Genomic DNA, 15,699 nt, shown 5'->3' on the forward strand with positions numbered 1-15,699 from the left:
CTTATTTTGGGGTGGCTGCACCCATTTTTTTGGATCCTCCACCCGATTTTGGGGGTTTTTTTTCCAGATTTTGGCGGTTTTCGCAAATTTGCCCCTTGACAAATTTGTTCTGCCTATTTCTTATTTTTTTCCTTGGTTTTTCCCATTCCCCCCCAATATTTTAGCATTTCTTGCCCTCTTTTTAAATAACTTTACATCTGTTTTGTGGTTTCTTTTCTTATTGGGGGGCCACATCCACTTTTGGGTCTCCTGATTTTGGGGTGTTTTTACCCCATTTTTGCCGTTTTTCCCCCAACTGTGGGGTCGCCGAATTTCCCAATTTTTCTACTTTTCCTGCTTTTTTTCCACAAGATTTTTCACACTTTTTTCCTTAATTTTTGGCTTCCCCCCCACTACCACAATTTTTAAAGAGGATTTTTAAAAATTTATTTTAGGGGTTTCCACCTCCAATTTTGGGGGTTTTTCAACGATTTTTGGGGAAGGGGATGTCCCAATTTTTTCCCACTTTTCCCAAAATTTCGCCATTTTTTCTGCTTTTTTCCTGTTTTTTTCTGCTTTTTATGCCAAATTTTTCCCCCATTTTTTCTCAAAATTCCCAAATTTCTTATACATTTTCCCCCAAATCTCCAAATTTTCCCCCCATACTCCCTAATGTCCCCCCAAAACGGCCAAATTTCTCTTAAATTTCTCCCCAAATCCTGAAATTTCTCCCCAAAATCCCCGATTTTTCCTCAAAATCACCAAATTTTTCGTGAGTTTCCCCTGAATTTTTTCATCAAATCCCTGAATTTTTTCTCCAAATCCCTGTATTTTCCTGAAAATTTTCCATTTTTTCCCCAAGTCCTCACATTTCTCCACATTTCTACCAAAGCTCCGAATTTCTTCACCAGTCCCAGCGCTGACTCCCAGTTGCTGAGGGGGGACGGAGCCAGGGAGGGGCGGGGCCCGGAAGGGGCGGGGCCCAGAAGGGGCGGGGTCCGGGGAGGGGCGGGATCCGGGAGGGGTGTTGTCGGAAGGGGCGGGGCCCAGGACTGAGGGGGCGGGAGGGGCGGGGCCCAGAAGGGGCGGGGTCCGGGAGGGGTGTTGTCGGAAGGGGCGGGGCCCAGGACTGGGGGGCAGGAGGGGCGGGGCCCGGGAGGGGCGGGGCCCAGAAGGTGCCAGGCCTGCAAGGGGCGGGGCCCAGCCTCACCTCTGCCTTGCAGCTGCAGAGTCAGAGGTGAGGGGGGCGGGGCATGGGGCAGGCCAGAGTGGTAAATTAGGATCAAACTCGGGGATAGGTAAAAATTTGGGGAATTTTTGGGACTTTTTTTGGAGTTTTTAACTTTTTTTTTTTTTTAATTTAGTGATTTGTGTGTTTGGGGGAATTTTTGGGGCTATTCCAAGCACAATTGGGATCAGGATAGGAATTCATGGGATTTTTTGGGAATTATTTTTTTAATTTTTCAGATTTTTTTAAATTTAAATTTTAGTTTTTAGATTTTTTTCAGGTTTTTTTCAAATTTTTTTCAACTTTAGGGGTGTTTTGGGGGACTTTTGGGCCAGGATGAAACTCCTGGATTGGTAAAAATTTGGGGAATTTGAATTTAGGGGAATTTTTTTTTATTATTTAAGGAATTTTTTTATTTATTTATTTTTTTAGTAAATTTTTGAGACTTTTTAGAATTTTGAAGGATTTTTCAGGGGATTTTAGGTGAGGATGATAAACCTGCACAGGTAAGAAATTTGGGAAATTTTGAGGGAATCAATTTGTGAATTTTCTGGGAATTTTTGGGGAATTTTTCAGGGTATTTTTTGGAGAGACTCATAGGTTTCTTTACCCATTTTTGGCGGCCATGGAGGGCACTGTGCTCAGCCCCACCATCACCTGCAGCAGATGGAGCCGATCCTGGACAGGTGAGGAACCTTCCAGAATTTTTGGGGAATTTTCGGGAATTTTTACCAGGGTTTTTCCTGTTTGGGGATTTTTGGGCAGGTTTTGGTTCGGGACAAAGTTTGGAGATGCCTAAAAATGTTGGAGGTTTGGGGGATTTTTTGGGGAATTTTTTTTTGTTTTTATGGAATTTTAGAGACTTTTTAGCATTTTCTTTTAAGTTCGATTGGTAGTTCTTCTGGACTTTTTGTGGAATTTCTTGGGATTTTTCATGCAGGTTTTGGATCAGAATGAAACTTGCGGATGGGTAGAAATTTTGGGAATTTTTTTGAATTTTTTTTTTAACTTTAGCAGGATTTTTTTGCATTAGCAGGGTTTTTTCATTTTTAAAAAGCCTTAGAGTGTAGCAATGTAAGTTTGTGTGTCGTGATATAATTGTCTAAGAAAGTTCACACTGTAGTGTGAGTCAATAAGACAAAATATATTTGTATTGAATTAGAAACATAAATATCTCTGATGACAGTGATTTATTGGTTAATAAATTCTTAAGAGACCTTGTAAGCATAAGTCTTGTGATTTCTAAGCCATGCTGTGACCATCTGTAAGACAAACTTACCCTTTCTGCCTGGACAGAAAATAAAAAAATAAACCACACTTTCTAAAACCACTCAGAAGTCCCTCTGCTTCATTCAGAAAAAGGAAAAATCCTCATAAAAAATGTAACATAAAAGCAGTAATCCCACATTTAAAAATATATCATGAAAGCTCTTAACCCACACTTTAAAAATATAACACATAAAAAGAAACCTGCACCTGGAGACTCTTCCTCAATCAGGTCCCTTAGTGGGACCCATTAGAATTTCAGGAAACTCTGGGCTTTGAATCTGATTTTGAATTGTTAGAGGTTTCTTTTCCTCCTTTACCCTATTTTTCCCTACCTGACATCATTGTCATCAATTTTCTGCTCTAATTCACCTCTTGGGGAATCTTCACGTTCATGTTTATTAGTGGGACTCACTAAAAGTAAGAGCAACTTTGGAGTTTGAATCTGACTTTGAATTCTTGAGAGGTTTCTTCAACTCCCTCTCAGGGACTGATGTTCAGGGACTCAGCCCCAAACCCTGAGGGGGTCAGTGAAGTCCTTGTGCTGGGTCTGTGCTGCTGAGCTGGGCCAGGCTCTCCTGGCAAAGGTAGCGCTGCAGAGAGAGAGCCAGTATTTCCAAAATATTATTTGGAGCTCCATAGCAGTATCAAATGTACCTTGGGGCTCATTGGGATCAAGCAAGTCCTGACAAACCATGGCTCTGCCTTGATTTCCCTCTGGTCCAGTGCAGTTCATGATGGTGGTTTTCAACTCCAGTTATGGACAAATATTTCAAACAGCTTCTAAGAACTATCCATGCCTATTTTAAAGGGTGCATTTCATTACTGTTCTCTTTAGAGTAGAGACGATTGCAGCATTCTGTGATTGATATTGATGCAGGGTCTCTCCTCAGGAGACCTGGCCTGCTCAGAGAAGCTGTGCCTTGAGGTCTGACCCAGTGTGGACACCCTTGCTCCACATTGCCCAACCCCATCCTGTCTGTCCTCACTCAATTGGGACCTGCTTTGCTTGGAGAACTGGCTGCATTCAGGCAAACAGGGGTTTTTCCCTTTTTTGTTTTTTGGCAAAAGTCCTAATTTTCCCCACTGACAACAGACACACTCCTTAGGTGTGTGCCAGCCCAAGGTGCTCCAAAGGAGGTTCAGCGCCGGGGATCGGTGCTTTGGGGCTGTTGCCTGGGGTTGGTGCCATCTTTCCTTTCTGCCTCAAAGTCCCATCATTCCCCGCGGCCCCATAGAGCCGTACTTCAGCTGGGACTACAACACCCAGCATGCCCCGCGCTCCTTAGAACCCCGGTACCCTCCCCTCATATTTCCCATAAGTGTCCCCCAGACCCTCCTGGATCCCTAAGTGCCCTCTCAGCCCTCATTTGGGATCCCTCCAAAAAGGTCCCCGAATCCCCTGAATGCTCCCAAGCCCACAGACGCCCGTTCCAGCCACTTCTGGAAATTCATCTCCTGCCATCCCCCATGAGCTCAGAGCACCTCATAACACAGTTCCATGCCTAAAACTCCTGCTGTGCCTGGCGCCCTAAAGAGCCCAGTTGGAGCTCACCAAGCTCCCTCCAAGAGCTCCTGAACGGCATACATTCTCCTCTGTGGCCTGAAGTCGCCGTTCAGAGGCAAAAGAATCCCCAGCACGCCCTCCCAGACACCCAAATGCTCCGCAAGAATCACTTCCAGCACTATAGCACCCATCATGCTCCGCGGTTCCCATAGAGTGCTACTTGAGCTGTGACTTCATCTCCCATCATGCCCTGCGATCCACCAAGAGACATTGCAGCTACGCCTAGAACTCCCATGATGCTCCGCGGCCCTATTAAGCTCTGTTATGCCTGTGCCTACAACTCCTATCATCCCCCGTGCCCCAGAGAGCCCCGTTAGATCCCCCACAAGAGCCCGCTTGGGCTCCAAAGGGGCCCAGATTCCTCTCCCTGACCTCTGAGTGCCCCCCAGTTGCCACTCTGAAGACCAGATTTTCCTTCAGGATCCCTACTGTAATATATGTTATTATAATTCGTGTTTATATAATATAAGAATGTTGTATGAAATAAAATAAAATAAAAAGAACCACTGCCACCAGCACCCAGAGCCATAGACAAAGGCCTTAATTAGCATATCAACAAACCTAGCTCAACGATCCTGAAACCACTCAACAACCGGACAGGAAAAAGATCATCGGATACAGAACATGTAAAGTACCACATATCAGACAGCCAGGAGGTTCCTGGGAGTCCCCCCATACCAATGCCAGTTCCCATAAATCCAATCACCTCCCCCAGGAAAAATTACATTCCAAAGCTTCGCTTCTCATAAGCGAGAAACAGCACTCCCAAGGAAAATTACACATCAATACGGAGCAGACACAGCCCTCATCAGGATTCATCGATGCGCAGGAAGGACCTTTGTCCAGAGCAGCACCAAGAAAAGGATTTAATCTGAATATGAGAATCCGCAGCAGAAACAAAGGAAACTCTCGCCTCAGGCCAGAAAAACTGTATAAAAACTGGGCTCCCTGGGATGGCAGTGTGAACACAGGGGGATCTGATGCGATAGAGGTCAGATCAGCGTGTGTGTCCACTCAGCACCAACCCCGGGCTCAGTACTGTCCAGTTTCGTTTGTGGCTTCCCAAGACCGTATTTTTTGGTCGCAAAAATAAAAATTGCTGTTTTGCTATTTAATTCGGCTTGATTCAGTTATTATCTATAACACTACGATCTCTCTTAGTGCTCACTCCATGACCCCAAGTGTCCTCCCATCCCTCAAATTCCTTCTAAGTGCTTTCCCCAGACCCAAAACTGCCTCGAATGTGCCCCAGAAATGTCTCCCTGGACCCCAATGTGGCCACCTTGACCCTGTCTGAGAAAAAGATTATAAAATCGTTGACTAAATGAATGCAAATATTACCAATTATCTTATAGAGGGAGAAATAAATAACCAATAGAGCTTAAAAAATTAAGGGAGTTCTGTTACTTAGAATCAATGACAAATAATTCTTTTGGTTGCTAATAATGTAAAGTTGTGCAATATACATATAAAAATTAGGTTATAAAAATATAGAATACTAATATTATAAATATGAAAAATATAGCTGTAGTTTTAATATTCAGTAGCATTTTTATTATAAAGATAAAATAAATATATGAGGTTTTTTAATATTTTGGGTTGTCAGTCCCAGGTGGGAGATATCATGACGTGGCTATGATGGGGATGAGGAGCAAATTGTCCAAATGGGGTCCACTCACAAGGGGCTCTTTCTTCAATGTGTCCAGACCTCCTAAGGAGACATTCAGCATCAAGATCACTTGGGAAATGCTTCTGTCACTTTCTCACTGAACTGAAAAGTAGAAAAACATTTCCTTGAGTAAAATAAAGTCATGAGGCACACTTTGATATTTACTTCCTTAGCAGAACTCCAAACAGACTCCAAGCAACTGCACAAACCCTGGAGACTTGAAGACAATTGAAAGAAAGACAAAGAGCTCCTGAGGGCTTCCTGTATTTTACTGATCCCTATGGTGGGTTTAGGGCTGAGTCCAGGACCCTCAGGCTCAGAGAAGTTTGAAGAAGCTGCTCAAGGAGTCAGAAGCAAAACTCCAAGTCCCTTGGAGCATCACTGGCCCCACTGAGGGCAGGGACTGCCAAAGGCTCCCCAGGGACTGGTGAGAGCAGATCCTTGAGGCCAGGATTGCAGGAGCCAAAGGCTGTGAGCAGGGAACTGCAATGCTGAGCAAGGCCTGGGCTGGTCGGAGGAAGCAGAAAGGCCAAGGCCTGAGCCCAGGCCTGGCACAGCAGGGCCTGTCCCTCCCGGCTGGCTCGGGGCTGTTTGTGGGGCAGTGGGATGTGAGGGGCAGCAAGGACAAATGGCATCAACCTGCAAGCCCTGCCAGCCTCCTCAGGGAGGACTGAGGCAGAAGCAAAGTGCAGCCCCTGACAGGAAAGTTCCTTCTGTGGGGCCTGCAGAGGCCCTGCCCGAGCCCAGGGCACAAAGGCCTGGGTGCCTCTGGCCCTGCCAGCCCTGCCCAGCCCTTGGCCATCTCTCCTGCAGGCTGTGCCCCCTGTGCGTGCTGCTCCTGTGCCCTGGCCGGCTGCACACGCCCATCTCGCTGTCCCCCCAGCATTTCTCAGCCCAGCATTTCTGTGCCCTCCCTGGGCTCCCTGCACCCAGCGCTGCCGGCTCCTGGCACACAGAGCCATGGCATGGCCCAGCCTCACGCTGGGACACCTCGGCCACCAAAATTCTGCCCTGGGAGGGACTTTTCTGTTTCCTCACCTCCAGGCTGAAGCTTCCAGGCTGCACTTTGGGGAAGTTTCCTTCTCTTCCCACTCCCAAGGAAAGCTCTGTCTCCTGCTATTCACAAACAGAGAGGTGCTGGTGGGAGATGTGATGGTCATAGGCTGCCTGGGGTACAGTGACCATGAAATTATTGAGTTTTAAAATATGCTTTGAAAGAAGGAGAGGCATCAAAAAACTTCTACACTGGACTTATAGCAGAACAAAACCTATTCAGGATACAGATTTGGGGATAACATAATTAAGTACTGACTTTTTTCAGGCAAACAGCCATTAAAAACAAAGTTTTCTAGGAAGAATGGACACACTTCAAGAAAGAAATCTTGAAGGAGCAGAAACAGACTCTCTGTCAGTGCCAAAAAGTGAGCTAGCAAGTAAAATGACTGGTCTGACTGGGCATGGAGCTTTTTCTAGGAACTCAGGGAGAAAAGAAGGTGCATCAACTTTGGACAGAGGGGCAGGCAACTCAGAAAGTGTTTAAAAAAGTTTTAGGTCATGCAGAGAGCAAATTAGAGAGGTAAAAGCTCAATTAGCACTTAACCTGGCCACTTCTGTTAAGCACAACAAAAATGATTTTCAAAATACATTAATGGCAAAAGGAGGGACAAGGAGAACCTCCATTCCTTACGGGGAGGATATGGTTACCAAATATGAGGAAACGGCTGAGGTACTTAACCACTACTTTGCCTCAGTTGTGCCTGATCTCTTTGTATGGCCAGCTGACCTGCCTGGTAGATGTGGGAAAGGCTATGGATGTTTTGTGCCTGCACTTCAGCAAAAACTTGACACTGTGAGCCACAGCGTTCCCTGGAAACTCTGCATCCCACAGCTTTGATTGGTTTAGTCTTTGCTAGGTTAAGAAATGCCTGGAGACCTGGCCTACAGAGTGGTGGGGATGGCGCTGCATCCAGTGTGTCCAGTCACCAGTGGTGCCCCCAAAGGGTCAGTGTTTGGCCCAGATCTGTTTAACATCACTATTGATGATGTGGATGTCACCATCAGCAAATTTGCAGATGACACCAAGCTGGGTGTGAGTGTGGATCTGCTGGAGGAAGGACATGGAAGGGCTGGAGCGTGTCCAGAGAAGGGCAACAAGGCTGGTGAGGGGTCTGGAACACAAGTCCTGTGAGGAGCAGCTGAGGGAGACTGGGGATGTTTATCCTGGAGGAGGCTCAGGGGAGACCTCATCACTCTCTACAGCTCCCTGAAAGAGGGTGCAGCCAGGTGGGGGTCGGGCTCTTTTCCCAGGGAACAGTGACAGGACAAGAGGACACAGCTTTAAGCTTCTCCAGGAGAGGTTTATGCTGAACATTAGGAAATATTCTTCACAGAAAGGGAGATTGTGCAATGGAATGGGCTGCCCAGGGAGGTGGGTGAGTCACCGTCCCTGGAAGTGTTTCAGGATAGACTGGATGTGTCACTGAGTGCCATGGTCTGGGTGACAAGGTGATGTTGGGTCAGAGGTTGGACTTGATGCTCTCAAAGGTCTTTTCCAATCTGATTAATTCTGTGTTTCTGTGATGATTGTGACACTGCAGGGTCCAGGGGGTGCAAGGTCCCATTGTGACACTGTGGGGCTCAATGGAACCAAGGTCCACTGATGACTCTGGGTCATCGTGGAAACACAGGGGTCACAGTGACACAGTGGGTTTTGTTAAATCAAGAGGCCATTGTTACACTGCAGGGACTTGTGGAACTAAGGGAACAATTCTGAAACCCAGGTGCCCCGTGGAACTAAGGAGCCACTGTGATACTGCAGGGCCTCATGTGCTTAGACACCATGGTGACACTAACACTGCTGGGTGTCATGGAACCAAGAAACCATTGTGACACTGCAGGATGTTATGTCACCAGGGCTTCATTGTGACTCTGTGCAAACACGGATTCCATTGTGGCACTCTGGAGCCTTATGGAATTCGGTGGGGCCTGTGACCCCGTGGGGCCTCATGGAATCAAGAAAACAGTTGTGACACTTTTTTGCCTTGTGGAAACAAGGAGACCATTGTGATACTGTGGAACCTTGTGTAACAATGGGGCCATGGTGACACTGCAGGGCCCCATGGAACCAAGGGACAAGAATTACTCTTTGGGGCCTTGTGACACTGTGACACTGCTGGACCTCCTATATCCAAGAGGCAATTGCGACACTGCAGGGACTCAAGGAAAAAATTTTGACACCATGGTGCCCCCTGGGACCAAGAGGCCATTGGAACACTCTAGAACTAAGGAGAGCTTTGCTACACTGCGGCACCTCATGGAAATAATGGACATTGTGACACTGCAGGGCCCGGGAACAAAGGATCCATTGTGACATTACAGAGCATCATGAAATCATGGAGACCTTTGTGACACAATAGGGCAGCTTGTGAAACTCATAGAACCATGGTGGCATCAAGCTGGATGTGAGTGTGGGTCTGCTGGAAGGTAGGAGGGCTCTGCAGAGGGACCTGGACAGGCTGGATACAGGGCTCAAATCCAACAAGGTGTGGTTTAACAAGACCAAGTGCTGGGTCCTGCACTTAGGCCGCAACAACCCCTGCAGTGCTGGGGACACAGTGGCTGATCAGCAGCCAGGCAGAAAGGGAGCTGGGGTCACTGATGGACAGCAGACTGGACATGAGCCAGCAGTGTGCCCAGGTGGCCAAGAAGGCCAATGGCATCTGGCATGGATCAGGAATAATGTGGCTAGCAAAACCAGAGCAGTGATTTTTACCCTGTGCTCAGCACTGGTTGGTCAGCACCTTGAGTGCTGTGTCCACCTCTGGGCCCCTAATTTAGGAAGGACATGGAGGGGCTGGAGCTTGTCCACAGAAGGGCAACCAGGCTGGTATGGTGTATGAAACACAAGTGCTGTCAGGAGTTGCTGAGGAACCTAGGGATTTTTATCCTGGAGAAGAAGAGCCTCAGGGGAGACAAGGTCGTTTCAGGGCACAGTTGGACTTGATGATCTCCAAGGTCTTTTCCAGCCTTGCTAATTCTGTGAATCTCTTAAACCACCCATGGAGCTGTTGTAAGATGAGCCCTGGGCCTACTCTTCAGCAGGTACAGTGGTCCAGGTCCCTCAGTTTCTCCAAACAGGCCCCAAACCCCATCCTGTCAGCCCTGCAGAGTCTCTCCAACACCTCCTCATCTACCCACACCCAGACACACCAGCCCAGGTGTGCTCCCCTGGCCTGTGGTGCCTCTGGCAAGGGAGCAGCACGCGGCACTGCAGGACCCTGCAGACAATTCCTGAAGCACTTGTAGGATGATCGTGCTCCACAAGGGATGTTCCCATGGTGCCAACTCAGGAACTGAAATGGGTAGTGGGGCCAGAGGGGAAACGGCAAACAGGGATGGGCTGATTGCAGGGGAAGGAAGAGGGGTAGGCAAGAGTAAGAACCGTGGAGCAGGGAAGAGTAAAGAAAGCGATGATGAAGCAAAGGAAATGCTCAGGGCAGATTAGGAGTGCTGCCGGGTAGCCCTGTCTCTGAGCAACAATGTCTGCAGTGGGGCAGGAAACTCACAGCTCATGGGAACAAACTTTCTGGCTGGCTTCAGAGGCCACAACAAACCTGAGTGGTTTCCCTCCCATCCCCCAGCCCTTGCTGGCCCCAGGGCTGATGGCATTTGTGCTCACTCAGCTCCATCTCCCCACAGCAGCACCATGGGGGTGCTGACGCCTGCTCTGGGCAATGCAAACAGGGGCTCCTGAGCCAGTGCTGCCGTGTCTGTGCCTGCAAGGATGCGGCACCTCTGTGAGCTGGGGGAGAGGCCAGGGCTGCAGAGGGGGGATGTTGTTGGCAGGTGCATGAGGACGCTCTGGGACGCTGCCCTGGGGTGTCCAGCGCAGTGGGGATGGATCAGCCCCTGCTCTGCTGCTCCTTCCCAGGGTCTCCCCCTTGCAGGGACCTTGCAGAGCCCCAGCCATGCTGTTTGCCCCCAGCCTGCCCACGGCCAGCCTGGGGCTGCTCACCCTGGGGGTTTTCTCTGCTCAGCATTGGCCTGGCCAAGTGTTCTGGAGAGAGCCTGGGCAAGGAGCCTCGAGCCCCCAGGCCCTGCCCTGAGGCGTCAGCGCTGCCCCAGCAGTGCCCATGGCCTGTCCCTGCTGCAGCCCCAGCACTGTCACCCCAGGGGCTGTGCCCAGACCTGAGAGCACTCAGGCCCTGCAGCAACACGAGGGGCAGGAGGGCAGCAAGGCAGTGGCATGAGAACAGACATTGCTGCTGCAGCTCCAGGAAGGGAACAAAAGGGGCATCTCTGCAGAAAACTTTGCTGGTAGATCCTTTATTTCATTTAAAGCCACTGAGAGAACAGCTCCTCATTGACACTTTCAGAGGGTCACAGTGAAGGCTGAGAAAAAGAAAGTGAGAAATGCCACAAACAGTGACATTTATTTCAGAAGAATATTAGCAAATTAGAAAAATGGAAACAAAACCAACCAACTAACCAACCACCACATCCAACAAGATGCAACAAAAATGACTTTTATTACACGTCATTTGTACAAAATGGACAGCACTTTAATGTTTCTTAAACCATCCAGTCATCAGTGTCTACATTGCAGCCTTGAGTTCCTGGTTCCTTAGGCTGTAGATGAGGGGGTTCAGGGTTGGAGGCACCACTGAGTACAGAACTGACAGGGACAGATCCAGGGATGGGGAGGAGATGGAGGGGGGCTTCAGGTGAGCAGAAAAGCCAGTGCTGAGGAACAGGGAGACAACGGCCAGGTGAGGGAGGCAGGTGGAAAAGGCTTTGTGCCGTCCCTGCTCAGAGGGGATCCTCTGCACAGCCCTGAAGATCTGCACATAGGAGAAAAGAATGAACAGAAAGCATCCAGTAGCTAAACAGGCACTGACACTATGAAGCCCAAGTTCTCTTACATAGGAGTGTGAGAAGGAGAGTTTGAGGATCTGTGGGATCTCACAGAAGAACTGGCCAAGGGCACTGACCTTGCACAGGGACAGGGAAAATGTATTGGCTGTGTGCAGCATTGAGAAAGCCACTGGTCCAGGCAGCTGCTGCCATGTGGGCACAAGCTCTGCTGCCCAGGAGGGTCCCGTAGTGCAGGGGTTTGCAGATGGACACGTAGCAGTCGTAGCACATGATGATCAGGAGGGCAAGTTCAGATCCAAGGAAGAAGACAAGCATAAAGACCTGTACAGCACATCCTGAGTAGGAGATGTTCCTGGTGTCCCAGAGGGAATTGTGCATGGCTTTGGGGACAGTGGTGCAGATGCAGCCCAGGTCAGTGAGGGCCAGGTTGAGCAGGAAGAAGAACACGGGGGTGTGCAGGTGGTGGCCGCAGGCTACGGCGCTGATGATGAGGCCGTTGCCCAGGAGGGCAGCCAGGGAGATGCCCAGGAAGAGGCAGAAGTGCAGGAGCTGCAGCTGCCATGTGTCTGCCAATGGCAGAAGGAGGAAGTGGCTGATGGAGCTGCTGTTGGACATTTGCTGTGTCTTGGCCTGAGGATCTATAATAAAAGTAATCATGCAGTAGTTCAGTTTGGAGAGGACTTTAAATATCCCATCCCAGCCTGGTGGCACTTGCCCTCCACTGCCTGCCCAGGGCTCTGCTGTCTGGAGCTGTCCCTGCCAGCAGCTGCTTCCCTATGCCCAGGGCTGGGCCCTGCCAGTGCTGCCGGAGCCCAGCCCAACCCTGGGTTTCAGCTCTGCCCTGCAGATCCCTCCCAACACAGGGCACTGTCCAGGGCCAGCTCTACCTCTGCAGACTCTGATGGCAATGTCACAGCATCCCAGAGGAGTCCGGAAAAGCAACACTGATGCTGCCTGTAATGAGCCCTTTGCTGATTTCTGTCACTACCTTGTTTATTATGATCTGAGGGAAAACTTTTCTATTTTTCCCAACATGAACTTAGAGATCAATATCAGTGTGCAATTTCCCATAGAGGCAACCCAGAACAGTAGAATAAAAAACCAGGATTTTTTCATTCTATGCAGCTCTTGCCTTGCTGTGCTCCCTTTATAATCTGCATGGATATGTTGTGGAGTATAATGTATTACTGGGAGCAGCCCTGAAAAATGCAGCATCCTCACCACACAAGGAGAACACTTCCAAGCCTTACCAGCTGTCTCCTTCCACCCAGACCTTGTCCCCCAGTGCTGTGAGCAGCTCCCAGGGCTGGCTGAGAGCTGTCCCTGGCAGGCAGCAGAGTCCCTGCCCCAGCACAGCGCCCTGGGCTGCAGGACCCTGCTCTGCAGGACAGCCCTGGGCACCCCTGGCTGCTCTGCACAAGAGAGAATCAGAGAATGTACTCACAGAGTCTGTAGGCATTGGGATGTTCCAGCTTTAGGAGATCACTGCAGGAGCTGCAGCTGCATTGTCCTGCAGCCAGAGGCTTCCTGTGTCAAGGGCTGGGAGTGATTCTGCCCCAGTCACTTCTGAGCATCTTCCCAGCCCTGACTGATTGAAGCTCTCTGTGCCTCTGTGCTGTGCCTGGGTGGCTGCAGGCAGTGCCCCAGCCCTGCTGGGCTGGGAGCAAGAGCTGCTTCATCAAGAGAAATGTGTTTTTGAAGCTCTTCTTGGTTTCCAGGATCACCCTCTGTGCCAGGAGCCCAGCCCAGCTCAGCAGCACAGACACAGCACAAGGACTTTAATGACCCTCTTGGGGTTTGTGCTGAGGCCCTGAACATCAGTCCCTGAGAGGGAGCTGAAGAAACCTCTCAAGAACTCAAAGTCAGAATCAAACTCCAAAGTTTCTTGAAGTTTTAATGGGTCCCACTGAGGGACACAACTGAGAAAGTGTCCCCAGGTTCCAGTTCAGAGCAAGGAAATTGGAGGCAGAGATGACAGGTGGGGACAAAGAGAAGCCAAGCCTTGGTGCCCTGGGGCACAGCAGGGTCTGTGCCACCAAGGGCTCTGAGGAGACACCTTGTCCTGAGCCACTGGGGCCTCCTGGCACAGCCCCAGCAAGGCTGGGCACTGTCACCCCTTGTCCTGCCCTCAGCATCCCCCCACATCCCAGTGGCCTCAGGGATCTGCTGGGACCAGTCCCTGGGGAGCCTTGGTCAGGAATGGCCCTGGGGGCTCCTTCATGCTCCCAGGGACTGCAGGTTTTTCAAGGACTTTGGGTTTTGCTTTTGCCTTGGAGTCTCTGAGAGCTTTGTGCAATCATGGCCTCCAATTATCTGCTTTAATTAGTCCCTTGAGAGCCTTTGTCAGTAACAACACTCAGTGGGGCTCATTACTGCTTCAAGGTACTTCAGTTTTTTAAGGTAGTTTCCTTTTTCCTTTCATCTCTGAGACTCTGAGAAGTTTTTGGGCAATGATGGCTTCCAATTCTCTCCTCCGATGAGTCCATGAGGAGCCTGTGTTAGGGATGGACCTCAGTGGGACCCATTAATGCTTTGAGACACTTTGCGTTTTTCTTCTTACTAGGAGTTCTGGAAAGGTTTGTGCAATCTCCTCTCAGGCCCTGAGGTTCAAGGGCTCAGAACCAATTGCACCACAGGGCTCATTGGGATCAAGCAAATCGTGACCAACCACGGCTCTGCCTTCATTTCCCTCTGGTCCAGTGCAGTTCATTAGGAAGGTTTCCTAATACAGTTATGGAGAAATATTTCCAAAAGTTTCTAAGAAACATCCATTCCTATTTAAAAGAGTATCTTTCATTACTGTTGTCTTTAGAGTAGAGATTATTGCAGCATTCTGTGATTGTTGATGCAGGGTCTCTCCTCAGGAGGTCTGGTCAGATCAGAGAAGCTATGCTTTGAGATCTGACCCAGTGTGGACACCTTGCTTCACATTCCCCAGACCCATTCTGTCTGTTCTCACTCAACTTGGACATACTTTGCTTGGAGAACTGACTGCACTCAGGCAAACAGGGGTTTTCTTACATTTTTTTTCTCTGAAGCAATCCAAAATTCCTGAGTTTCCCAGTTACAGATACCCTCCTTATGTATATGCCGATCCCAAACTGCCACCAAGGAGGTTTGTCTTCCTAAGGCAGAATTCTGCAAGAGCTGTTGTAGACCTTTGGACTTCTTGGTTCCACGGGGCATTGTGGTGTCACCAAGGAGTCCAGATTCTGTGAGCTTCTGTAGTGTCACAATGGAGATTTGGTTCCACGAGGCCCTGCTGTGTCACAATGGTGTCCTTTGTTCCATGAGCCCCACAGTGTCACAGAGGTGTCCATCTCCTGGAAGCACCCAGCAGCAAACCCCACTAGCAGGCCCAAAAGCCTGGGAAGAAGAAGATGTGGGGACATTTGGAGTGATGGTTTTTGTCTTCCCAGGACACAGTGATGTGGGTGGGGCCCTGCTGTCCTGGAGATGACTTAACATTGGCCTGGCCATGGATGGGGGAAGAGACAAAAACCTCTGTCCATGGAACTGCAACAGCAGAGAGGTCAGGCTGAAAGCTGGGCTTAAAAGGCTAATACCATAACAGGAAACATCAATCTGAGAGGAAAGATGTGTGCTCATGTCTTTGCAAATCACTTGATGGATGAAGGGATGGGTGTTAAGGTCTTTGAAAAGGGTTGTAATGCTTCTACTGACTTTGGGCAGCAGGTTTGTTATGGGGCCCAGACAGTTTGGCTCTGGAAACACACAAGGGTCTGCATAAGGCTGAATTTTTGAATTTTATGGGGAAATGCCAGGTTCAAGGGGGTATATGGGGTAGGTGATTCAGAAAGGCTGTACCTTCGTGTACATGGCCTATGGGGAAGGAAAAGGGCAACGTGCGGCTGGGAGTTTAGGAAAAAAGGAGGCTGCGCCCTCTGAAACCTCAAGAGAGAAATCCCTGTGGATATGTGCCCCAGTGAACTCTCTCCCTTTATTCAAATAAATTTGAGAGAGTCCTTTGTCTCCTTTTTGGACATAAACCTTTGGTGTTTATGGATTTTCCTGACAGTGCCAGCATGGAATCTCATGGAACCAGGGCTCCATTGTGACAAACCTGGGCCTGATGGAGCCAAGGAGATCACTGTG

General features: G+C 49.2%; 1 pseudogene; it reads right to left on the reverse strand.

Moving 5' to 3' along the window:
- Positions 1-11,270: 11,270 nt before the first annotated feature.
- LOC117011462 lies at positions 11,271-12,210 on the reverse strand (annotated as a pseudogene).
- Positions 12,211-15,699: the final 3,489 nt, after the last annotated feature.

The sequence above is a fragment of the Catharus ustulatus genome, unplaced genomic scaffold (genome assembly GCF_009819885.2).
Source record: "Catharus ustulatus isolate bCatUst1 unplaced genomic scaffold, bCatUst1.pri.v2 scaffold_54_arrow_ctg1, whole genome shotgun sequence".
Taxonomy (NCBI): domain Eukaryota; kingdom Metazoa; phylum Chordata; class Aves; order Passeriformes; family Turdidae; genus Catharus; species Catharus ustulatus.